The sequence below is a fragment of the Grampus griseus genome (genome assembly GCF_964374135.1).
Source record: "Grampus griseus genome assembly, chromosome: 14".
NCBI lineage: Eukaryota > Metazoa > Chordata > Mammalia > Artiodactyla > Delphinidae > Grampus > Grampus griseus.
In genome coordinates, this window is record NC_139008.1 from 73,151,531 (window position 1) to 73,176,837 (window position 25,307).

Below are 25,307 nucleotides of genomic sequence, written 5' to 3' on the forward strand. Positions count from 1 at the left end.
GAATCGGTGGGTAATAAGACCTCTTTTGTTTGTTTGGAATGCCTATATGATTACATATTGTTTGTGGGTCTGTTCTGTGAAGCCTTTTATCATGCTATGTAACCTGGGTTACAAGAAACATTCTCTTTGTAGGTCTTAAGCTTAGTGCAGCAACAGTAAGTGATACAGCACATGTTAAATACAGACCTCATTCAGGTACTGTTTTATTTCAGTTGTATTTGTTTATAGCATACACATGTATTAGAATTTAATGCCTGATTCAAGCCTTAAAGAAAATAATATTGTGTAGCTTAAACTCATAGACAAATGGATTAAAAGTCACTAGTTCTTAAAATGTAATTTCTTTTTATAATCTTTTTAAACTCAGCAACTTAAATAAAACATCCTGAGGGCAACATGTGTTAGCGAGGGGGGCCTGGGGGTGGCGTGGGGAGGGAATGTGTTTGGTGAAATTGTCCAGGAGCAAAGCACCACTCACTTGAAGCCCAGAAATTTGTCATCCAAATATGTGCAGATTGCTGGTGCTATAAATAGTTTGAACTCAAGTAAACAGCTTCTTCCCCCTTGGAAGCTTGGCCATCGTTCAGATGCCCGAGCAGCCCCGGGAGCAGCCTCTCACAGCACATGCTTGCACCCTACTCTTAGGCTGCTGTCAGCGACCCCGGTCCCCAGGGCTTGAGATGACTGTGGGCCACATCAGCAGGCCCTTCAGTTCCCCACCTTTGGCTCCCACCCCGACCCAGCCCACCCAACAGCTTTACAGACCTGCCTCTGCTCTAGAGGAGCCCAGACCTAAGATCCCTGGCAGCTCTAAAAAGCCATGGGGCCACCTGGCCATTGACTGAAGTCGATTTAGGAGATACAGACATTCTCTTTTTTTTTTTTTTTTTTTGCGGTACACGGGCCTCTCACTGTTGTGGCCTCTCCCGCCGCAGAGCACAGGCTCTGGACGCGCAGGCCCAGTGGCCATGGCTCACAGGCCCAGCCACTCTGCGGCATGCGGCATCCTCCTGGACCGGGGCACGAACCCGTGTCCCCTGCGTCAGCAGGCGGACTCTCAACCACTGAGCCACCAGGGAAGCCGCAGACATTCTCTTTTCAGGGCAGAAGCACACACGACTCATTCCTTTCTTTTGGAGCCAAGAAGAGCAGCACGGTGATTGGAACAGCCATGCTAACAGCTGCCCTGCCGTATGCCAGGCAGGCCGGCCACTGATATTTCAAATGCCCCGTTGAGAACTTGAGCAAAATGCTGACATTACAGCAACTGAGGACATTCCACAGTTTATTACTATATTTCCCTTGGAAAAAATAAGTCTCTTTCTCTGAAAATTCCTGCTTCAGCTGCATTCATCATGTCAAGTGCCCATGTGGAGGCTATGAAGATCTTGACGTTTAGCTATTGAGAGGACAGCGGATAGGGATGGTAGCAAGTAAAGGATTAGGATCATGAAACCTGGATTCTTGGGCAAGTTACCCCACTTTTCTTACCTTTAGTTTCTTCATCTGTCAAGTGAGGATAATCCTGTTTCGTAGAGTTGAAGAGGAAATGGATGTAACAGTACTTTCTGTACCGAACAGTAGACTGTAAAGGAGAGGTGGGAAAGTGGAAAGGGTCTCCCAAGGCTGGCCTTCTGTACTCTGTGGCCTCAAGCCGATGAGCCAATGCCTCTCAGCCTTAGTCTTTTTATCTGTAAAATGGAAATGTCAATACCTGCCTTGCAGGAGTGTTGTGAAGATTAGAAATAACATATGTAAAGCTTTGGCAGATGGTAGATAATAGATAAATGGCAATAATAGTTATTGTTACATTTCCTGTGGAGATATTCACTCTGGGCGGTTTAGGATTCTTCACCTGGAGAAACAGCTTCATTTTGTAGATGACCAGGATGACCAGAAGGCCCTGGTAAATGCTCATGGCAATAACTGATAAAAACAGATAACATTTTTAAAATTCAAAGTAATCATGAAATCATTAAAAAAAAAAAAAATCTACGAGTCCAGAAAGGCATCAATCTGCTGCTTACCCCCTTACCTGAGGCAACCATTTAATTTTTCTGCTTTTAGCTCTTCTGGTGGTTATCTCCATTTCTCTCAGTAATTTCTCCCTATTATTTCTCCCTATTATTTTTAAAAAATTAAACTTGTTTTTGTCGTAACGGCACATGCACATAGGTTTGCTTTGTTCTTTTAAGGTCAAATATCATTATAAACTGACGCTAGAAAACAGCTGTCCCCTGCCTCTACCCCTTTTTTCCCTTCCCTCCTGTCCTGCTCCCAAGAGCATACAATTTTGATCCTGTTAGGTTTTTTTTGTGTGTGGTACGCGGGCCTGTCACGCCTGTGGCCTCTCCCGTTGCAGAGCACAGGCTCCGGACGCGCAGGCTCAGCAGCCATGGCTCACGGGCCCAGCCGCTCCGCGGCATGTGGGATCTTCCCGGACCGGGGCACGAACCCGTGTCCCCTGCATCGGCAGGCGGACTCTCAACCACTGCGCCACCAGGGAAGCCTGATCCTGTTAGTTTTTTGTTCTAGTGTTTCTCTCTCCATATATCTAAGTAATATGCTTATGCAGCTATCTGTCTTTATAAAATTTTTATTATGGAAATTTTCAAACATACAGTAGAGAGAATAGTATAACAGATCGTCATGTACCACCCATTACCCAGCTTCAAGAATTGTGACCAGACTTATTTCATCTGTGCTTGTGGCCATTTTCGCCCTGCTTATAGATAATTTGGGGATAAATTCTAGACAACATTTCATCAGTAATTACTTCAGCATGTATCTCTAAGAGAATAACTCCTTTTTTTAAAACATAACTACACTCCCATTATTACACAGTAAAATAATTAATAATCCCTTATTACTAGCAAAGGTCTCCAATTAACTCAAAATATTTATTTTTCAAATGAGATCCAAACAAGGACCACACAGAACCGTACCGCTCTTTCTTTATTCATCAGTTTTAGACACTGCCTGTTGACCTCCTAGGATGGCACACGAGGCCTTAGCCTTGTTATAAACACCACAGCCCCGCTCACTCTTTTCTCCCTTACCCTTTTCTCCCAGCACCACAGTTTTTTGGTTAAATTCGTATTCACTGTTTTTCAGTGTTATGGCACTGTAAATATTATTTACCGCTGAACCAGTAACGTTCTAATTATTTTTCCTTTCTGTCTGACGGTTTTCCTGGACTTAACAATAGCTTCTGCTTTAACATGCTTAGTTTTCCTTTGTCCGTCGTGCTGAATCTTGCCCGTAGACTTTCAGTACAGTTTTTGGCAGGCTTGTCAGAGTCCCGTCCTATTTTCCTGGAGCTTCCACCCTCCTGCTTGAATCAGACTGACGCCCCCTAGGCTCGCGAGTCAGCCAGGTCCCAAAGCTACCTTCTTCTCCCCCTCCCCTCCCCTCCCCCTTCTCTCCTCCCCCTCCCCTACCCCCTCCTTCCCCTCCCCCTCCTCCCTCTCCCCCTCCTCCCCCTGTGCCTTTCACTTCTGTTACTAGATCCTTGCTTTTCAAAATCTTACTTTTTGGGACTTCCCTGGTGGCGCAGTGGTTAAGAATCCACCTGCCAACGCAGGGGACATGGGTTCGAGCCCTGGTCCAGGAAGATCCCACGTGCCGTGGAGCAACTAAACCCATGCGCCACAACTACTGAAGCCCATGTGCCACAACTACTGAAGCCCATGCACCTAGAGCCCGTGCTCCACAGCAAGAGAAGCCACTGCAATGAGAAGCCCGCGCACCGCAATGAAGAGTAGCCCCCGCTCGCTGCAACTAGAGAAAGCCCACACGCAGCACCAAAGATCCAACGCAGCCAAAAATAAATAAATTAATAATAAATATAAGTTAATTACAAAAATAAATTTTTTTTTAAATCTTACTTTTTAGTTTAAACCCTTGTTTAGGTAAACTTCTCCTCCAGAAGTTTACTGAGAAAACAGTACATGAGTGATAAATTGTTCTAAGTCCTTGCAGTTCTGAAATGTCTTTATATTGCCTTTCCGAGTATAAATTCTAGGTCCCAAATCATTTTCTTTTAGAACTTTTCCCTTGGAAAGCATTGCTCCTTTTCTTCAGGCACCCAGCATTGCTGGCAAGAGGTCTGATACCCGTCTGATTCTTTTTTTTTTTTCTTGGAAGTTACTGGAATTTTATTTGCCTCAGGCTTATGACTTGCAACCAAAGACATTGTTCAAAGAAAGCAAAGATTAAGTACACTTTAGGGAGAAGGAGACAATACACTTTGGTAACAGGAGATCAGGTTGACAAAAGAAGCCATCCATTACACTATATAGATTCTTTTCTCTTGAAATAATCTGTCTCTCTAGAAACTTGTAGCATTTTTTCCTTATAAATTCTGAAAGGTCAGGACACTCTGTCTGGGTGTGGTCTTTTCTCATACTCTCTGTGCATTTTAAGCTTTGCAGTTAGAAGATGCAGTCTTCCTTCGGCTCTGGGAAATTTTCCTCTTGATTTCTTAGATAACTTCCTGTTGTACTTTACTTTCTATTCTGTTCTTTTTATGGAATTTCTAGTTAGTTTGACATTGAACTTCCTGGAATGTTGTTCTAGATCAAGATACTTTTGTATCCTGTGAATATTTTTTCCCTATATTTTGAATGATTTCCTTTTCATATTTTCCAGCCCTTCTCCTGAACTGTTAATTTCAGTATTCATATTGTTAACTTCTAAGAGCCCAGTTTTGTCAGCTTATTTCATGCTTCATGGACACAGTATCTTCAGAATCTCTCTGAAGATGTAAGAATTTTTCTGTAAAGCTTTTCATTTGCCTGAATCTTTTTTCCCATGATGGAGTCTATTTTCTCTTTATTTCAGTCTCTGTCATGCTGTTGGTTTTCCTCAGATGCCCTATGATAGTGTTTTCTTTTTGCCATTTGTAATCAATAATAACAGCCTCCTTTTAGGAGCGAGGCCAGGGGTTTGCCTGGGGTTCTGCAGAACTTCCTGACCCTCTGTGTGCTGCGAGTGTGTTGTGGGCAGCTGACTGGCACAGGACCTTCAGTGGGTCCCCTAATTCTCAACCCTCTTCCAAATCCTCTTGATGCTTGCCGTCCCCAGGCCCAGAGCCTCCCTGGGCTTCCACATTTCCAGTGGTGCTTTCCTGCCCCTATGCTCTAGGCTTCATCTTCTATCTGTCATCATGCTTCTATGAACTGTTTCTGTCTTTTAGAAATTATTTGGAGTGAAATCTTTTGTTCTCTAATGATCCTACTCAACAAGAGGGAAATCCCGATTTGAAGTTTAGAAGACATGATACTTTTTTTTAAAGCATGAAACAGTTGCTTTAACCCAAGCCTGGACTATCCGGGGTATGTGTGTGTGTTTAGAAAATATTTGTTGAATTTCCTATTTGTTGACTTTCCTATTCTGTATCAGTGAACGAGGGAGACATGTTGTCGAACTTGTGGAGCTTACAATAACGTATGTTAAGGGTTATGAGAGGAGAGATGGAGGGTGCCGTGGGACCCATACACCTAGGAGAGCTCACTTGGCTCAGAGGGAAGGCCTCCAGAAGGAAGTGACGTTTCATCTGGGATCTGATGGCTGAGGAGGAGTTAACCAAAACAAGAGGGTGGGGCCAATCAGATGTATGTTTCAAGTGCAGGGTCAGAGAGAGTTTCAAACCAATAGAAGGGCTTCCTACTGTTGGAGCACCAGGCTGTGCAGCCACAGGAAATCCCCTGCCTTCTGGGGCCTGCCATTCCCCATCTCAAAAATGAGGAGACTCAATGAGCATGCTCTTTTCAGCTGTAAAAATCAACAAGTTTAAGATTGTTTAAAATTAACTCAAGCGTGGAGATCCATCTCTCCCATAACTGCCCCAATCTGAAACCTATCTCTTGCTGGTGGGAAGCAGGTATTAAGAAGGCTGAAAAAGGCAGGGGAGGGGCGGTGTGGTACCCTGCAAACCTCCCCATTTTCAAGGTGCATTGTCACAGGGACCAGGCTTCCCTTCCCCTGCCAGCTCTGCAGCCGGCACACAGCATCAGCAGCAGCGGGGGGGCGGGGGGACCGGGAGGTGGAGCCTCAGAACATCAAACCCTGTACACAAGGCAGCCAGATGTGCTCCAGAACCAAAAAAAGGTATCAAACAGTTGTCGTCTTTTGTGGGGTTGACTCCTCCCCCACCCCCAAATGACTTAAGTTTCTGAATTCAAACATTGTTTTGAGTGTAGGTGCGGTTCTTTCTGGGTCCATACCCCAGGAGGTTAACAGGCTGTTTCTGATGGTAGAATGATGGATGACCTTCCTCCCTTTTTTTCTGCTCTTTTCTATTTTCCTATTTTTTTTACAATAAGCAAGTATGATTCTAATTGGAAAGAAAACAAAATCTACTTTGATTTATTAAGTCTCAGTCCATATGTTTCTCAATTAGTTTCGTCTGGAAAAAATGGGGACCTTCCAGCTGTGTGGCATAAGGATTAAGTGCATTTGAAATGGCATGACAGCTGAAACTGGACTTTTTTTTTTTTTTTTTTTTTTTTTTTGCGGCACGCGGGCCTCTCACTGCTGTGGCCCCTCCCGCTGCGGAGCACAGGCTCCTGACGCGCAGGCTCAGCGGCCATGGCCCATGGGCCCAGCCGCTCCGCAGCACGCGGGACCCTCCCGGACCGGGGCACGAACCCGCGTCCCCTGCATCGGCAGGCGGACTCCCAACCACTGCGCCACCAGGGAAGCCCTGAAACTGGACTTTGGTAGGGTGAAAAGTTAATTGTATTTTACAGCAGTTGTTTGGACTAGAGGGTGGGTAGTGGTGGCCAGAATTTATTCATTCACATACTCCTTTCAACAGATAGCCATCAGTTACCAGCTGAACAAGTTACTCAGGTGATCTGTGTCTGGAATTTCCTCTTGTGTCAAGTGGAAAAATTAAATATACCTACCTCATAGGATCCTTGTCGAGATTAAATGAGGTAATTTATATAGAGCAGTTAGAACATTATCTGGCATGTGATAAACATTTAGTACAAGTTTTTGTTACTTTTGGATTTCCTTATTTTAATAAATGTCTCATAATATGTACAGAATGCTCATAAATTAGACACGGAGCTTTTGCTTAAGAAGCTCAAATTCTAGCAGCAGAATAAGATCCGTCCAGAAATAAATATGCCTCAAAGGAGAAAAGGTAAGTTTCTTAAGAGAAACAGATAAAGTACTAAGGAAATTCAGAGGGAGAGAGCCCCTCCGGACTGGGAATGAGGGGGTGGGAGTTAAAGGCAGCTTTGGGGCAAAGGGGCGGTGTGAGCCCTTCAGACCAGCCCTGCACGCTGAAGCTGCCAGGGTTTCCTTTATCCTCAAATGGAGCCAATCTTGCTGGCTGTGAAGATCTGCCAAGTTTCCTGCAGGGAAACATTTAAAAGGCAGTAGAGTAAGGGACTTAAGGGGACAGGCCTGGCCCCAGGCAGCCTGGCTTGGAGCACAGACTCCGTCACTTACTCCAGGGACCCTCAGAGAAGGCCAGTCAGCCTCTACACGCATCGTTTTTCACAACTGTAGGATGAGACCGTGAGTAACACTTCCTGTAGCTGCTTCAGGTAAGGATGCCATCCAGTGGGGTTTACAGCACAGAGCGTGGCCCCAGTCCATAGAGTGTATCATCTGCCGTGGTCAGTAGTGGAAAAAGTGAGTGTGCTGGTGTTGTCACAGTTCTCTCTTCGTGGCTTCTGTCACAGATGGACAGTTCTTCAGTCTGCAGGGCAAGTGTTACAAAATACATGTTGTCGAGGAAAACGCTATCTTTGTTTTTATGAATGGGCTCCTTACTAGTATTTTTGTTCAAGTAACAAAACGTGCTTCAGAGCACTGAGGGTGATGTCAGTAGGCTGACCTGTCAGGACACGGGCTTCATTTCCTCACGCCCACTCATACTTCTGGAATAAAGGCCCAGCCAAGCAGTGCCCCACCTCCAGGCCCCCAATGCTGAGTGTCACTGCGAGCACACAAGAACACGCCTGACAGCGCTCCGAGGCTTTGTTCCCTACTCATCCTGACGTTCTGGAGAAACACGGGGCCCTTCTCTGGCTTCCCGACATTCTTGACCTTATTCATTGTCACGTCATCCTCCGGGCAGAGGGTGGTGACAATGAGTCAGAATTAGAAAATAATGTCTTTTCTCTAGGATGTGCCAGCTGATTTTACAAGTATTTTTGAACTTGTAGTCTGTGCCAGGCACTTAAGCCACACAAGAACCTTGAAGAGTGAATGCGGTTGTTACTCTCATTTTACATTGGGAAACCAAGGCACAAAGAAGTTAACTTGCCCAAGGTCCCACACAGGTAGAAGGTCCAGGGACAGGTCTCTTCAGGCTGCTGACTGCTGCTCTCCATGGGTGACCAGACTGGTGTTGTTTTTATTCCACTACAGTCTCAGACCAACTTGTGGGAAAGCCTTCAGCATGGCACACTCCCTCCTAATATATAGCCTATTTGCTTGGACCTTTTCTGATTAACATCCAAGTTTTCTGAGAACTAATTAAAATTCTTGTTAAGTTACAAACTACCACAACCTCCTCCCACCTATAAACAGCTTCTTTCCCAATAGAGCTGTAGTCCCAAGTAGCTTTAAAGCAAATCAGATCTGCACCATTGGGGGGAGGGGCGATTGACACCCAGACTTGTTTCAGGCCACACAGTATTTTGGTAGAAAAGCAGGTAAGCACCCCTCTTACCTAGTAGCCAGAAGTGTTTCCTATTAGCTAACAGATTGACTACCTTTCCCCATCTCAGGCCTGGTTGAACCCAGGAAAACTCTCCTTCCCCACTGGTTTTAAGAAGTTTAGCCCGTTTTTCAAAGTGGAGATGATCCCGTGTAGCACTAAGGGCCAGGCTCGGGGGATTAACCGCTTTGGAAAGTAGCACTGGCAGTTGTGGGCACGTTGGCCTCAGCAGGAGTTAAAAGACTCAGTTTCCAAGTCTGGCCTTTTCGTCTTGAGCTGTGTGACCTCGGGCATGTCACTTATCTTCTCTCTGTTTCGTTTTCCTATTCAGGAAAAGGAGATTAATAATGCAGTTCCCTGGGGACCTGATTCTCCTCAAATGAGAATCAAAGGAGATTAGGTACAACAGTAAGAGCCGCCATCTATCATCACTCACGTGCCAAATACTTTCAGTTCCCTTACATGTGTTATTTCATTCTCACTGTCCTAAAATGGAGGCCCTAGTGTCGCATTAAAAAAGAAAGAAAAAGTTCAGAGGAGTTAAGTCACATAGGATTCAGATCCCTGGCTCCCAAATTGATGCTCATAATCACTAGACACATCCCATTGCTTCCCACTATACACCAAAGCAGAGAGGCTTTGTCTTTCCTATCGAGTACTCCACAAATGCAAGAGATTAATTATTGTCTCTAGTAACCACTGCTGTTCCATGTTAGTCCCTTAGGACAGTTAAATTCTCTTGCTGCTTTATCTTACCTAGTAGTTTATGCTGCCTCTTTCCATGTCCCCAGGACTTGTTCAGTGAATTCTTGGGGTTTTTCTCCCAGAGAAACAGTTCAGCTCTACCAGAAAGGGGGTTGAAGGAGGCTGAGCGGAGCCAGGCATCTTGAGCAGAGGCCTTGGACCCCTCCAGGGTTCCTCCCTCCCTCAAGCGTGTGGTCAGCCAGCTTGTAGTAAACTTCCTTATGTTGCATTTGTTGACAAGCTCGTCTGTCACTGAATTTTAGAAGTGGCCAACTTATCGTAAACTTCCTTATGTTGCATTTGTTGATAAGCTTCTCTGTCACTGAATTTTAGAAGTGGAAGACACCAAAGCCCTCATTTCATTGATGGGGAAGCTGAGGTCCAGAGAGAGAGATGACTTGCTTGAGGTCAATCATTCAGTTAAGAGTGTGACCAGGACCGGAACCCAGTTCCCCAGGCAACAGACTAGTGCTCTCTGAGCCTTTGGAGTGGGCACGTGGCATCTCCCCCAGTGAAGGACAGACTCATGCACTCTGTCCAGCATGCACCTAGGAAACTTTAGGGAGAAATTCGACAACTTGGAAAATTGAGAAGGAAGAAGGAGATGGGGGGAGGGACGGAGTTGGGGTGCAGCTCCCCACCCTAACTAGTGGCTCATACACCAAAGAAGTGAATTAGACCACAGCACGGCAAACTAGGTAAGCCCACGGTCAGCAGTGACTAAGAGGCAAAGGGATTTATGCCGGGAGCCCTGGCCCAGGGAGTGGATAGGAAGCCTTTTGTCACTAAGGCTGCAGTGTTGAAAATGGAAGGAAGGATGTTAGGCAAATGTGCCGGCCCGGGATGCAGTTACAGCCCCCGCAGCTCATTGTCCAAAGGAAATGGATCTCTCCTGTGGACGGAGAGGTGGAAACTGAGCAAGGGAGCTGAGTGGTTGACATCATCAGGCTGAGCATTGGGTTACAACAAATGGGGACTTACTTGGCCCGAGACGTGGGAAACACCCACTAAAACCTTGAAGTGCATTTCATTTAGGAGACGCGGAGAGAGGGAGAGAGAGAGAGGGCACGAGAGATCCTGCCTGCACCCCTGGCCCGCTCTGCTAATCTTGCTTACCCTCGGAAGGGAGGCGTTCTGAATGCTGGCTTCTTAAATTCGACCTTCCCTTCTGACTGAGGACCACTGGACTTGGAAGGAACTCTCTGCTCTTGTAAGTAGAACTTCCTTCTCTGTCGCCACCCCCAGGGAGAAGCAGGCTTGGAGGTAGGGCTCTCTGGAGAGCTTGCTTTCTAGCTTGTTGGTCACAAAGTGTCTATTTTTTTATATTATGATTTATTGCTTTGAAATTAATGGCTTTGTCTGAAACTGCCTAGGGCTAGAGTCTGAGCCTCAAGGCTCGCAGATGGGCTCCAGTCAAATGCTGTTTCACTTTGTTACCCAAAGAACTTTGACAGAGTACCTAGAACTTCGAAAGCAGCTCCTTGCCCCAAATATAAGTGAGGAAATAAATCCTCCCTTAGAAATTGGTGTTTGGAAAATCTTTATTAATTTGTTTTTCTGATTACCAAGGTGGTACCAAAAAATCTTAAACATTGTAGAGAGAAATATCTCTGCAAATGAAAATTCCCTATAATCTTCCCCTCTTCAATGTAACATCGGCATTTTAAATTTAAGATACAGATACAATTAGATTTCATGAAGTTACCTCAGCACTTGTGCCCTGATGCCTCAGTGGCTGCATAGGAAACTCCAAGATCGAGATCTTTAACTTTGGCTTTGTGATCTTTTTATTGCTTCCTTTAAAAAATGTGTTGTTTATTCCTAGAAAATAAACAGAACGTGTAAGTCTTTGGGCGTTTTATTTGTTGGCTTCTGTGTTCAGGATTTGAAACCGAGGGAGCCACTCTGTGCAGAGAGGAAGGGAGGGGGCGGTACCAGTGGGTGCCGGGCTGAGGGTTCTCAGGTGGCTTGAGATACAAGGCTTGCAGGTGCTGTGTGTGCTCCATCTAGCCTCCTAGCAGGTAAAAATAGTTGAAAAAAATCACAGTTAAAGAAGACAGCCTTCAGCTTTAAAAAAACAAGAGCCACCACATAATAGAAGGGCCACCCAAGGAAACCGTGGAAGCCTGGGCAAGTGTTTCACTCTCCGGGCCTCAGTTTCCTCATTTGTACCTAAATGAGGGGTGAAACTAGATGAGCGCTTTACAGTTGACCCTTGAGCAACATGGCTTTAACCTGCAAGGGTCTACTGTTCTGTGGATGTTTTCCAATAAATACATGCTACGGAACTACATGATCTGCAGTCGGTTAAATCCATGGATAAACCCATGGATGCGGACCCATGATCTAGGTGGCCGACCGTAAAGGTTATACTCGGATTTTCGACTGCACGGTGGATTGGTGCCCCTCACCCCTGTGTTGTTCAAGGGTCAGCTCTGTTCCCAAGTTCAGTTTGAAGTGAACCACTGAAATCTCCTTCCCCTTTGAGGAGACCCCTTAGGGCTTGAGGAGCAAAATGCCCTTAGTTTTCAGGATCCTGGAATGGGTGAATACTGGTGCCTCTAGGAGAATTAAAAGACGTCATAAAACAGGCAATATTAAGTTACTTCTGAGTTGAAAGTGTTGTCAGGTTTTGTGTTTCTGAAGGAGAAGATCTCAGTGTGGTGTGCACGCACACCGGGGAGGGAGGAGAAAAAAGAATGAACTGTGCTGAGCACCTGCTAAGGGCCAGGCCCCGTGTTACGCTCATCCTTTCACGTAACACCAGGTGGTCAGTATCATCATTCCCTAACTCCACCCACAGGGTAAATCTCCACTATACGTTCCCATATTATTGGGAACTCCTTCCTAGTGTTCACCTGAGCTGTGAGAGCACCGAATCCTAACCACTAGACCACCAGGGAGTGTCATACCTGCGCTGTGCTTACGTGGTTATTGGCGTGACATCAGTTCACTGCTTCCACTAGACCACATGCACCGTCTCCTCTGTCACTGTACCTCCTTGCCTGGTAGAGAACTTGGCGCATAGGTACAGAGAAGACACATCCATTTTAACTTAAAGCCCACTGTCCTTCTCCCTAACTTGGCAAAAGAGAGGCAGAAAAGGAGGGGAAATCTCCTTTTTTGCCTCCCTCCCTCCTCCATCTCACCGAGACACAGCCTGCACTGCTGCAGGGAAAGGGTACCAGAGCCAAAGTACAAAGAAGAGCAAAAGAAGTTGTCAAATCTTGGCCTCTGAGTTTCCAAGTGTCCAGATCTTGGCAACTTAAGGGATTTTTTTTCTCTTTAAGGCCATCAGAGACCCTAGCCCTCAGGAAGATGCAGTATTTAAAACGATATGTTTGGATTAAGATCGTGGTTAACTGGAGGGTTCGTGCAGCCCCTCAGCATATCTGAGAGCTGAAGCATCACTTCTCCAGCAGCTAAGCCCTTTGAAAGTGGACTGTTGCTGCCAGGGCAGCGCCCCTGGGCGTGGGCAGCAGGAGGGCCCGGGCCTCTGTCCCGGCCTCACCCAGGATCTGGAGCCCCAGAATCTCAAAACTTTGGCTGATTAAAAAAGTCATCCCTCTTCCTAAGGTGGTGGTGAGGAGGTGATATTCTGGAAGGAAGGTACCTGGTTTGGGTTTTTATTTATGTTTAAATTCGAATGCTTATCCAGTCTGTCGCGCTCTCTAGTTTCCTGCCTGGTCTTTGGCCCCTGTGGGCACTTGCATTTGTGGCCCCTGGGCTGGTTGGTGTCCCCAGTCCCTGTCACTCTAGACAGTCTAGGGTTCGAGGAGAAGTTGAGCCATCTCAGACAGATGACCCCCCTCACACAGCGTGCTCCTCTTCTGAAAAGTGGGAGGTCACAATTATACCTACCTCAGACAGGCGCCCTGAGGACAAGGCAGGATAAAGCTCGTACTGCACTTGGTTGGTCCAAAAATACATGCTCAGGATTAGCTGCGTTATGGTTTCCAGAAAGAGAAAGTCAGCTGACGTCACAGGCACCTGCCCCCTCAGTCGCAGGATGGCATTTGCGTGAGGAGCCTGAAGTTATCTCTGAACTCCTCAGTTTCGACCCCCCCCATCCCCTACTGGGCCCTGGAGCTGCCATGCTGGCTCTTTAATCCAAACCTCAGCAGTGTTTCCTGTCACCCACTTAAGTGATGAGGCCAAAAGCTGAAGTGGGCGCTGTTCTCTTGGGACCCAAGGTCCCTGGCCCAGCCGCTGAAGGAAAAAGGTGGTGGCAGGTGTTACTTTCTGAGTGTGACAAGCGGCTGAGCTCACCCAGTTCACTCTGCTGAGTGCTTTCACGAGGGGCCAGAAGTGATTCCTAAGTGGAGACAGACGTGGAAAATCTAAGGTTCTTGAAAACAAGTCATTAATCACGACCCAAGGCTGAGCTCACTACCTCCTGGAAATCTTTCAGAAATGCCTCATGAAAACTTTGAAAACTGCCCCTTCAAAGAGTGGTTTCTTTGGAAGTTGCAGTCAGCTGCCGTGCTGAGCCATTCCGAATCACAGATGAAGACACATCCGCTCTGACCGGAGGAGGCCAGCATTTCCTAACTTGAAAAGAAGTCTCTAATCTTCCAAGAAATTGCTGGTCTTCAACTTGGCTTTTCCGAACTGAATAATGGACCTTCAAGGCACTAAAGAAATGAAGTATTTGGTTGCTAATGCGTTCTTATGTCCCAGGGAGCTAGGTCAGTAATTATGTTTAGTACTTTATGGCTGTGGTTTCTGACGTTCAGTAAACCTGCTGAGGGCTGATGGGTACCGGAGACGAGGCTAGAGGAACAGGCTGATTAAGAGACAGCCTCTGGCCTGGTGCAGTTCTCAGGGCATCGCGAGGACCGGTGGGTGAGTGAATAATTACAGTGGATCAGCAGCACGTGGACGGAGGTCGTGGTCTTGAGCTGGGTTGATTACCCCCACGCTCCCCTCCATTTCCTGACGCCCAGAGCTTTGCCAGCACTCGTGTTAGGGGGAAATGAGAGCCGCTCCTGCCGAAGCATTCACCCCCAGCACCTTCCTATCCCCCTCGGCTTCAGAGGAAAGAAGGGAGTTCATCACAAAATGCAGCAGCCCCACCTTAGAGGACCCGGAATCTGCTATCCCATGTTCAGTAAGGAATTCTAGGGATGCGTGATTCTGTCATCTAAAATCACCACTAAGTTTTCTGTTGGTTTGTTTTTATAACATTTATATTGTGGCCTTTTTTTTTTCAGTTTACAAAATTGGAACATGTTCATGGAAGGAAAAGCGAGGTAGTACAGAAAAACATACTTAAATCATCACCCAGTGATTTCACTTCTCTGATTTTCAAATAAGGCATGGCGAGGTCAAAGGGCATGACCGTTTTTAGATCTCTGATACACGTTGCCGGTTTGCCACTGGAAAGTGTCAGCCTATATAAGCTTCCATCAGCAGTCCATGCTTATGCCCGCATCCCCTCACCCGCACACTGGCTGCATCTGGAGTTTAGCTCGTTTTAATTTCTCCCTAGGCAGAGTCCCTGTTTGCGTATCTCAGAGGTGCTCATGTTCTGTGTTGCGGTCCCCGCGGGGGAAGAAACCACTATCTGCGCTTGGTTAGGGGCTCTGGCTTTCCTTTGTACTTTCCTGTACGTATGTGTGAATTCACCCATTGTAAAGAGCCCTTTGTGTTTTCGGTATTATGCGAGGTGCTATGGGCAATACCAAGGTAAGTAAGACTTATAAGTAGCTCACAGCCTAATAGGAAAAAAGGACTCGGTGACTCTTAACACGTGTGATTATGTGCCCCAAGAGAGGGACAGTACTGTGGAAGGCCTGAGAGAGTAGCTATTAAGCTGGGACTTCGGTTCACTTCAGTAAATCTTTCATGTATTCAGCCCGTGTTTATTGAGCACCTCATATCTGCTAGGCACTGGGCAAGGTGGTAGGTGGACAGCGCTACATAGAACAGGCATGGTCCTTCCTCACGTGAAGCTTACATGGACTGATGGTGGTGTTATGAAATAAACAGCATGAGTGATGGATGCGGAGGAGAGTGTAGTTGGGGCAGGTTTGCCTGAAGAGCTGGTGTTCAAACCAAGATAAGGAGTCAGTTATGCCTAGGAGTTGGGGCAGAGGGTGCTGCGGGTGGGAAGGAATACTCCAGGTAGGGAGAGGTACACAGGTGAAAGGCGCAAGGCGGGAAAGCCTGTGGAATGTTGGGGAAAGTGAAAGGAGGCAGTGTGGCTAAAGCCTAGAGGGGAAAGGAAGAGAGAAGAGGGTGAAGGTTAGGATCAGGGGGAAGTTAGGAAAATGATGGAGGGGGCTGGTGATGCAGGGGATTTTCCTTCCCTTATTCAGCAGCTGTATACCAGTACATGAGCAAAATTTCTCTCTGAGTTGGCATAGAATAGTCCTCCTAGTCTGTAATTTTTTCATAAGGGGCAGGAAAAATCTCTTACTCCCAAGGGCCAATGTCTATTCATTGGCTTGCCTATAGTTCCCCTTTCTGATTTCAAATGTGAGCTCCCCGCTGGACTTGGGTTTGGAGACCTGAGTTTGTACTGCTGCTCTGTTACCAACTTGCTGTGTGACCTTAAAGGATCCTTAACTTCTCTGGGCCTCATTTTCATCTGTCAATGGGAATGATGCTGATCTGATCCCAGGGTCATTGTGAAGATCGAATAAGTATCTTAAACTGCTTTGTAAAATACGAAATGCTGTAGACATATGAGCTATCATCATTATTTCAATGGAAGATTTCTTATCAGTGAAATAAGAGTTGAAAGTGAAGCATGCCACCAGGAAAGGACAGAGTGTACCTTCCAGGCAACCCCGAAATGGCAGATTCAGCATAGGTGGCTCTCCTTCAAGAGCTTGTTGTGAATGCTGTTCCTCTTTTCTCTTTCATTTCATCCACTGGGATAAACCACTTCCTTCCTTTCTCCTTCCAACAGAATGGGTTACAAAACAATCCATTTCACGTCTCTGGATTCCAGGACCCATTTGATATAGAAGCCAGAGCATCTGCTTGGAGGCCGAGAGCCTTGTGAGCAGAGATGCTGCGGTTTACTGGGCTTTGGTTCCCGGCAAACATAGATGCCCGGGTGTATATTTAATTGGGTTTGGGGAGAAAGGCAATTACGGGCACAGAGCCACGAAAAACAGTCAACAGTGCAGAAGCGGCCCACACACCACCTAAGCAGGGCAGTTTCAAGCCAAAGCTTTAGGCTTGCTTTTGGATTTTTAAAGGGGAGCATTTTTATTTAAGTAAAAAAAAAAAAAAAAAAATTCCCTTAAAAAAGTGACATAAATGCTTAGGAAATAAAGTGCACTCTTTTTTCCCTTTCATGAAGCTTTTTAAAAAAATGTGTCTTCCAGCTATTAAAATGATAGGTTGGAAGACCTGTTCTATTTGACCAAAAGAGAAAGTGACAGTAAGTGCAGTTAACTGTCCCATGTAGATAAATGGGTAGTGTGTGACTCAGTTTACCAGCATGCTTTCTCTGCTCTCATTAGTTTGTTGTTGTTTTTGTTTTCTTCATTAGTTTTCCCTAAAGTGATGCATATGCTTGTTGTAGCTAGACAATTTGAAGATGTATAAAGAAAAAGTTTGTAATCTCTCCCCTCTCCCTGCTCCCCATTTCCATCCTTCTGAGATAACCACTGTAATCAGTTTGGTGTATATCTTTCCATACCTTTCTCCAGGCTCCTACGTGAATGGATGCTTTGTGTATGTATGTGGTTTTTATGTTTTGTCACAAGTGGAATTGTACTTTATTATTTTGCAGTTTATTTTTCCCACTAAATAATACATCATGGGTAGGTACAAATTTGATTCACTCTTAAATAACTTCAGGGCTGTAGATCCAGAGGTACCACAGTATATTCAACCATTTCTCCTTTGGCAGATACTCGAGTTATTACCATTTTTTTTACGAAAACTATTGTTGTGTTAAATATCTGTATGTACGTATCTTTCTTCACTGGTCCTTTTGTTTTTATAGATTATATTTTCAAAAATAGTATTGCTGGGTTAAAGGGTATACGTACTTGACATTTTAATAGATAAAACTGTCCTACTTTACAGAGAGTTCTTATAATTTACATTCTCCCCAGCAATATGTGAGTACTTCCATTTCCCTAAGTCTTTACCAGTATTAGATATTCTCTCTTCTTTCCTCCATCTCTCCTTCCTTCCATCTCTATTGTTTTATTTCTGACCAAGCTGATGGGAAAATGGTGTTTTATTTTTGTATATTCTTTACTGCTAGTGAAACTCAACATTGTTTCATGTTAATTGACCATTTCATTTTCCTCTTCTATGAATTTCCTTTGCACATTTTTCTTATGAATTATTTGCCTTTTTCTCAACAAGTAGTAGGAGCTCTTTATGTGTTTATGTATTAAGGATTCCATATGTGTTACAAATATTTTTCCTAATCTATTATATGTTTATTAATTTGTTTCTGTATTTTTCTTCATAGTGTCTGGATTTCTTGCCTTGTTTAGGAATAACTTCCCCACCTCAAAGTTACATAAATATTTTCCTAAATGTTTTTCTAATACTTTTATGGTTTTAATTAATTTAATCCTGAATGTTTAATCCCTTTGGAATTTATGTTTATACATAGCAAGAGGTAGTGATCAAGCCTTTTTCTAGATGGCCAGCACCATTTATTAAATTAGCCATCTTTTCTATTTTGTGTTGAAACCCATCTTTGTCATAAATAATTTCCTTTATTGTATCTGTTTCTGAACTTGCTATTCTAATCCACAGCTTATTTGTCTATTCTTATGTTAATACTGTATCTTTTTATTATAATGTCTTTATAGTAAGCTTTTCTTGTAAGACAGATCCCCTATTTATTTTTTATAATTATCTTTACTATTTCTTGGCTAATTTTCTTGAATACTTATTATTCCATATGAACTCTAAAGTAATTTTTTTTATTCACCCATCCAAAAAAACCTATTGGTAATTCTTATTGGAATTTAATTAGAATTATGTAGTCACTTGAGAAGGATGGCATTTTTGGATAATTAGGCTTTTCTACCCAGGAGCATGCTAACTGGTTTGCAACTTATGCATTCTATTTCTATATTTTGTTGCTTTTACCTTTAGAATTTCTATATGCATCATGGATGTATTATCTAAAATTAAACAGTATTTCTGTGTTTGCCCTGAATAATCAAAAACCTTACAACATTTAACTCTGATTTCTCTTCCATCTTCAATGTTATTATTGTCAAACATGTAATATTGTCAATATTATCAAATACGTTTTTACCTCCTCATTTAGCTCTGTTTCACTCAATCAGTACTTCTTTAAATTTACCAATATACTTACTAATTTTGCTCACTGTTGATTCTAAAATCTCACTTATTTTCTGTGTTCAATTTCTCTTCTGTTGGAGAATGTTTTTGGAGTTTGTCAATGGTAAACTTGCTCAGTCAGTTTCTGTCTGAAAACGTCTTTTGCCCCCACTCTTTTTTTTTTTTTTTTTAGTTAATTTATTTATTTTATTTATTTTTGGCCGCGTTGGGTCTTCCTTGCTGCGCGCTGGCTTTCTCTAGTTGCAAGTGAGCAGGAGCTACTCTTCGTTGCGGTGCGCGGACTTCTCACTGCAGTGGCTTCTCTTGTTGCGGAGCACGGGCTCTAGGCATGCGGGCTTCAGTAGTTGTGGCTCGTGGGCTCTAGAACGCAGGCTCAGTACTTGTGGCGCATGGGCTTAGTTGCTCCATGGCATGTGGGATCTTCCCGGACCAGGGCTCAAACCTGTGTCCCCTGCACTGGCAGGATGATTCTTGACCACTGCACCACTAGGAAAGCCCTGCCCCTACTCTTGATATTTTAGAATTTTAGATAGCATGTATAATGATTATATGGAAGTTATGTATGCCTCTGTAAAAGTTTTCAACTAAAACAGAAGTAGTTTATGTAAAAAGTGAGTGTCTTTCATTCCTTTTTCTGAGTCCCAAAGAGAGCCGCTGTTCATAGTTTGCTGTTTGCCTTTTTCTATGTAGATTCAAAAATTTTGTAGTGTACATTTTTCTAAGCATAAACAATCATGGTCATTTTTTTTAAAAAAGCAATAATATATACAATTTTACACTACTTTTTAACAACAGAGCATGTACATTTTCCCGTGTCAGTATGACAAAATCTCCCTCATTCTTTTTAACGGCTATGTAGTTTCTCATCATATTGATACACCATAATTTAACTCTTTTCCTATTAACAGACATTTAAGTTGTTTCCTCTCTTATTTTTTTTTTACTTTTACACAGTATGTTTTACTGAACATTCTTTTACTTATGTGAGCATATTTATAGTATAAATTCCTAGATATCTGACTGATCCAAAGGATATGTGCAGTTAATATGTTAATAGATGTTGTTAACTTGTATTCCTAAAAGACTGTTTCAGTTTACAACCCTAGAGTATGTCTGGCTCTAATTTTTGTTTTTCTTCTGGTTCCTTAGAATTTCCATATTGATTAGTCAACAGTGGAAAATCTGAAGAGATGCGAGCTGGAAAAAGAAACTAAACCAGGTGGGTAGTCACATTGTTCATACCACTACTGTAGCATCACAAATGTTTACCTAAATACCTTTATTTCCATTTGAAGAGGGAAAAGAAATAGATTCCAAATGAAATTGGAGAGGAATGTGGGCCCCATGAAGAAGAGACAGGATGGCCCTTTTCAGAAGTTATATAATATCACTCTGCAATTTCAGTCATGATTCCATTTACATAGTTTCTCTATAGCAAAAGAAAGACAATTTACTTCTGGTGGCTTAAAAGAGAATGGGTTTCTTCAGCCATCTACTTAAGCAGATGGAATCATTCACAGGAGTTATTAGCAAACCTAGTCATGATGCCAACTTTCCTGTCCACCAATGGTTTGTTATAAAGGTATTTTCATAAAGACTAGGGCACATTTGGGGAATTTTAATACTGTGATACAGGAGCAAAAGCAGGCAAAACCCAGCGCATAGAAACAAGTACAGCCCAGTGATCTGATGAGGAGAGATGGTGCAGGTCCGTTCCAGTTGTAAGAAAAATGCAGTTCATACAACATAGAATGGCCTGCCTGGAAGTGTGGCCACTTTGGGTTAGTGTTCATATTTTTATGGTATCCAAACATTTTCTAACAGCTTCTGACCCGTGGTCCACCCACCTCCCTTGCCCCCACCTCGCCTACCCCTTTCCAGCTCCATCCTCTTGCATTAGGGCAGAATCTCCAGCCTTTAGTACTCTGTCCAAGTCCTAGTAGTCCTGGGAATTTGGGGGGTTTCCAGCTCCTTTGAATTCCCTCTCATGGCCTGGCCTGCCTCTAGCACCTCTCCTAAGATTCCTCTTCTCTGTTGGCAGAGCGAGAATCTTATCTGGAAGGCAGTTGCCCTGGGTCTGGAACTCCCCAGCTGCTTATCGGCAAGGCTTTTGGGCCTTGCCCTACAGTAGCTTCCTGAGCCACCAGGTTTGTGTCCTGTTCTAACTCAGTGCTGCTGGGAATCCCCTGGATGCATATATTTGCAGTGACTAGGATGCGGCAGTCAGCTCCCAGGACTGTTTATCTGGCCAAGATCAGAGGACCTTCTATTCCAATTGCTGTGGGAGCATTGGGTCCCAGCCACTGAACCTTGAAGTTTAGAGCCTGGGTTTTTAAACAGGCTTCTGGGGTTCAAGACTTCCCTGTAAACATGGGTACAGTTTTGTATGCATACACACACACGTACTTTTCTAGGCAAAACGTCTGTAGCTTTCCTCAGATTCTCAAGTGTGTCTGTGACCTCTGAATTGGAAGAATCATTGGTCTCGAGAGAGCCTCAAGTGGTGTGGGGCACTGCGTCCCCTTGGGCAGCAGCCTCCCACATGCCAGGATATCTTGGGCGACCTCACCAAGCCTCTAGGTTTTTCTGTTTAGGGTTGAACTGGGACAAATTAGCTAATATCACTGAAGCTCAGAGCCATCTGATGGGATGTCCCAAAGTCCAGTCGTGGAATTGTACCCCCAGCCCCTGTTTCATGTCACTGAGCACACTGTGTGGGTTTTCTGGTTTCCGAGTCTGCAGCTCGGAAGGGCTGCTCCGGCAGCTACACTGACGGCAGTGGGAATAGTGTTGATAGTTAAATTTCAGTCTGGCTTACCACTGCCAAGAACAGCGTCAGATACTTTGTACACCTTATCTTATTTGATCCTTACAACTTTCCACGGAGGTTGGAACTGTTATTTTACATATGGAGAAACTGAGGCACAGAGAGACTTTGTAACTCACCAGAGACCACACAGCCAATAAGTCAGTAAGTAATACGTGACCCAAGCACATGAGCTTAACCACCAAGCTTTATGGTGAAAGTAAAGGGCATTTTTAGAAAAATAAAGCAGAAAAAATATGGGGCTGTTTAGTGTAGGGCAAACTGTCCTGTATCTTATAATAATACTAAGAACATGGCCGTGTTATACCAGATATGAAAAACTATGCACACAGCACTGATCTTAAATCATTAAGAAAAGGTTAGTGGGTGATACACTAATGCGTTAGTGCAGTACCTGAGAAGAATTTCTCTCCTTTGTAATTCAGATAAGCTTCATTGAAACATAATTCACATACCACACAGCTCACCCATTTAAAGCCTACAGTTCCTTGGCCTTCGGTATATTCACAGAGTTGTGAATCTGTCACCATAATCAGTTTTAGAACATTTTCATTCCCCCCAAAAGAAATCGCACACCCTTAACTCATCACCCTCCCAAGCCCCCAACCCTCCCCAGTCCTAGGCAACCACTAATCTGCTTTCTGTCTCCACATAAGGTTTTGATACTTAAAGGAGTAACAGTGTGGGAATCTTGGTGATCTGGTGTGAGTCATTCCCTGAGGAATAATAAGACAAATGAAATTTGACTCTAATGTATTTTATAAATGGCTTTATTAGCTAAGAAGCTACAAGCATGTCTTTGATATGCCCAAATTTAGGGTTGACATAGGCAAGAGACAAGTTTGTTTCTGAGTAATTTCCACTTGTCAACGTCACCTGTCAAACGCGCTCTTCTCAGCGAGTGGCTGTAAAACAATGATGGGTTCGTGGGGCCGCATTTCTCCATTGGTGGCAGAACCAGTGGTGGTTCAGCATAGGATCTTTTTTCTGCCATTGGAATCCCTGGCTTGCTTCTGTGTCTGCCTGGCTCTAGTTGTCAAAGTGAAGGGCACTCATGTAGTTGCCCGTCACTCTGAAATTCAGGACAGGATCCCATCAGACACTCAGAGGATGTACAACCACATGCTCTCTTGAACTCTTGTCACTTTAGCAGATCCACTGTGTATCTCTCCTGACTCATTCATTCAGTCGTTCTTTTTGAAAACATTTATTAGGCGCTCTGCACCTGGCACTGTGGTGGGTGCTCAGGCAGTCATTCTGAAAGCTCCTTCTCCTTATTAGTACAGTGCGTGGCCTTATTAGGCCCAGGTGGGCAGAGCCATTTGCACTGAGACAAGCCAGAGGGGCAGGGAGTTTGGTAACAGAACAGTTCTCTGATGGGGATGAGACATATGCAGTATCACCCACATCGAGACAGAGCCGTCCCCAGAATGCACCCATCCTGAAGAATGTGCGAGGAGTTGGGGATGAGGAAACCCAGGTTCAAGGCCTGATTTGGTCACTGACTGCTTAGAGGACCTGGGGTGATCCCCGCAACTTCTCTGAGCCACGGGCTGTCCATTATGAGGGTTAAATAATGCAGTGCCTCCCAAAGTACCTTCAGTACCAGTGCTGGGAAGAGTCTGTACTTAGTAAGTGTTGAATGAATGACTGAAGGAGTGAAGGAACATTCTGTGATTCTCAGAGCTGGAGCAGAACCCTAGCAGGTCAGGCGACCTTGTGGAGACAGGTATAAATGAAGACCAAGGAGAACCTCCCTTTCTTCTCCCAGTCAGACCCTCCTGCCACTTTCGCCCCTTTAAGCTCGCCTTGTCCTCGGCTCCCACATCCTCTGCTTTCCTGAGCCAAAGAGAGGCTCCACCTTTGAGGCCTCGGGCCTAGGAGCCAGCCAGGCCTGCGTGTGAATCGGGGGCTCCGGTACATCTTCGCTGTGTGTAAAAGGGATCTAATTGTGCAGGGCTACAGGGAAGCGAAAATAGGATGATATGGAAAGCATTTCTTACCATATCTGATGCATAGCATATACACCCATAATTGGTAGCCGTTTTTATTTTATTCTTATCATTGTTGTTTGTTTGGTCAGGAGCCAGCGCTCGTATGGTGGTTTTCATCACTGGCTTGAGAGTGCAAATGTTCTTCAGTTCTTATTTTGTTTGTTCGTTAACGCATTCATGTGGATATATTTATTGTGCATCTTCCACGCATCATGAACTGTGCTGTTTGCTGGGGATACAGTGACAAGAGGGTCAGGGTGCCTATCCTTCTAGAACCAGTTGAGAGGGCAGGTATGGGACAAGTGTATCAGCACCTGTATGGTGGCAAAGCAGGGAGCCCTTATCTTTTCTGCTGGGTCAGGGAAGAGGACACTGGGCCTGGGGGCTGGCTGTCACTTGAAGACCCAGTGCCTGGAGGTAGGGGGCAGAGGGCTGGAATACTAAACCGAGGGGCTGGGGTCCAGTGCACACTGTGGTTACGTGGGCCGAAGGCACAGGGGAATCTGTACTCTGCTCGTCAGCCTTCTCTCTCCCCACTTGCTGCACCCCAGCCCTGTGGCCTCCTTGCCCTCTTTCTGGACACCAGGCAGGCCCCGCCTCTTGCATGCTGTCCCCTCTGCCTGGCCCACTTTCCCAGGTATCTGCCTGCTCTCCCCGCTTCAGGTCCCTGCACCCGTGTCCCTCTTGTTCCTTAGTGTGGGTCGCTCCAATAGAATTCTAGCCTCATGAGGGCAGAGGGTCTGTTTTATTCGTTGCTGAATCCCCGGTGCCCAGTGAGCAATAAATATGAAGGAGGGGAGGGAGTCATTTCCTTAAAGTTAGTGCCTGGACTCCTGAGCCCCGCTCTGCCTTGTACATCTTATTGTTACAGCCCTTGATAACCAAGCTTTTTAAAGATCCTTAAAGTTTTAAAAGATTCATATACCGCAGTGGTCCCTAAACTCTTTGTGCTCTTGTTACATGTGTGGGCCATGACAATCTTCCATTGGTAACAGAGGCTGACAAGCGCAGTGCTATTGGCTAGTAAGCACACACCACATTCCCCGCCTGGCATTTATTAGGATCCCTGAGGGAGGCAAGGGGTGTAGTTTGAAGCTGTTCCCCAGTGATTCCAGAATTCTGATATGTGCGCCCCTGCCCCCAATGCTTGATTAAGAATTATGCGTGTTTGGGTCGACCTCCCTAACTAGACCTTGAATGTCCCTCAAGGGCCCCTGCTGTCTCACTGTTTTTGTATCTGTAGCATCTAGTTCCAAGCCTGGTACACACTGAGTGATCGGTAAAAGTTCATGCATGAATGGATGAATGAATTGATATTATAGAGATAATATCTTGCTTCTTTTCATTCTCCCCAGCGGCTTTGGGGCACGCTTTCCATAGACTTCTAGAGGAACTGTAGAGGGACCCCGAGCTGGAAGTAACATTAGAGATCACTCTGTTTACCCACTGCCACATAACACATCACCCCCAATACTTAGTGGTTTAAAACGACAGCAGTAATGTATTATTTTTCGTGCTTTTTCCTGTGGGTAGTGGCATGTGCTGGAACAGCTAGGGACCAGCGCAGCTAGGGGCTGCCTGCTGCATCTCTCTCCATGCCGTCTCAGGACCTTTCCATGTGGTCACTTCATGGGGCTGGCTTGGGCTTTCTCAAAGAATGGCAGCCTCAGGTATCCTACATGCAGCTCCAAAGACAAGTGTCCCGAGGGAGAGCCAGGTAGAAGCTGTGACACCTTTTCTAACTCCATCTTGGAAGTCATGT

General features: G+C 44.9%; 1 protein-coding gene across 8 annotated transcripts in view; it reads left to right on the top strand.

Annotated features, from left to right (window-relative positions):
* Positions 1–25,307, top strand: part of PKIG (cAMP-dependent protein kinase inhibitor gamma) — a 100,534-nt gene that overhangs the window by 53,606 nt on the left and 21,621 nt on the right. For 5 of the 8 annotated variants that reach the window (XM_082669516.1, XM_082669515.1, XM_082669513.1 and 2 more), the window contains one exon: positions 19,874–19,943. The gene's annotated coding sequence lies outside the window, so the exon portion shown is untranslated. Of the gene's footprint in view, positions 1–10,330; positions 10,638–19,873; positions 19,944–25,307 lie in introns of those variants that run through there. The other 3 variants (XM_082669512.1, XR_014297659.1, XM_082669511.1) reach the window with 3 other exon arrangements.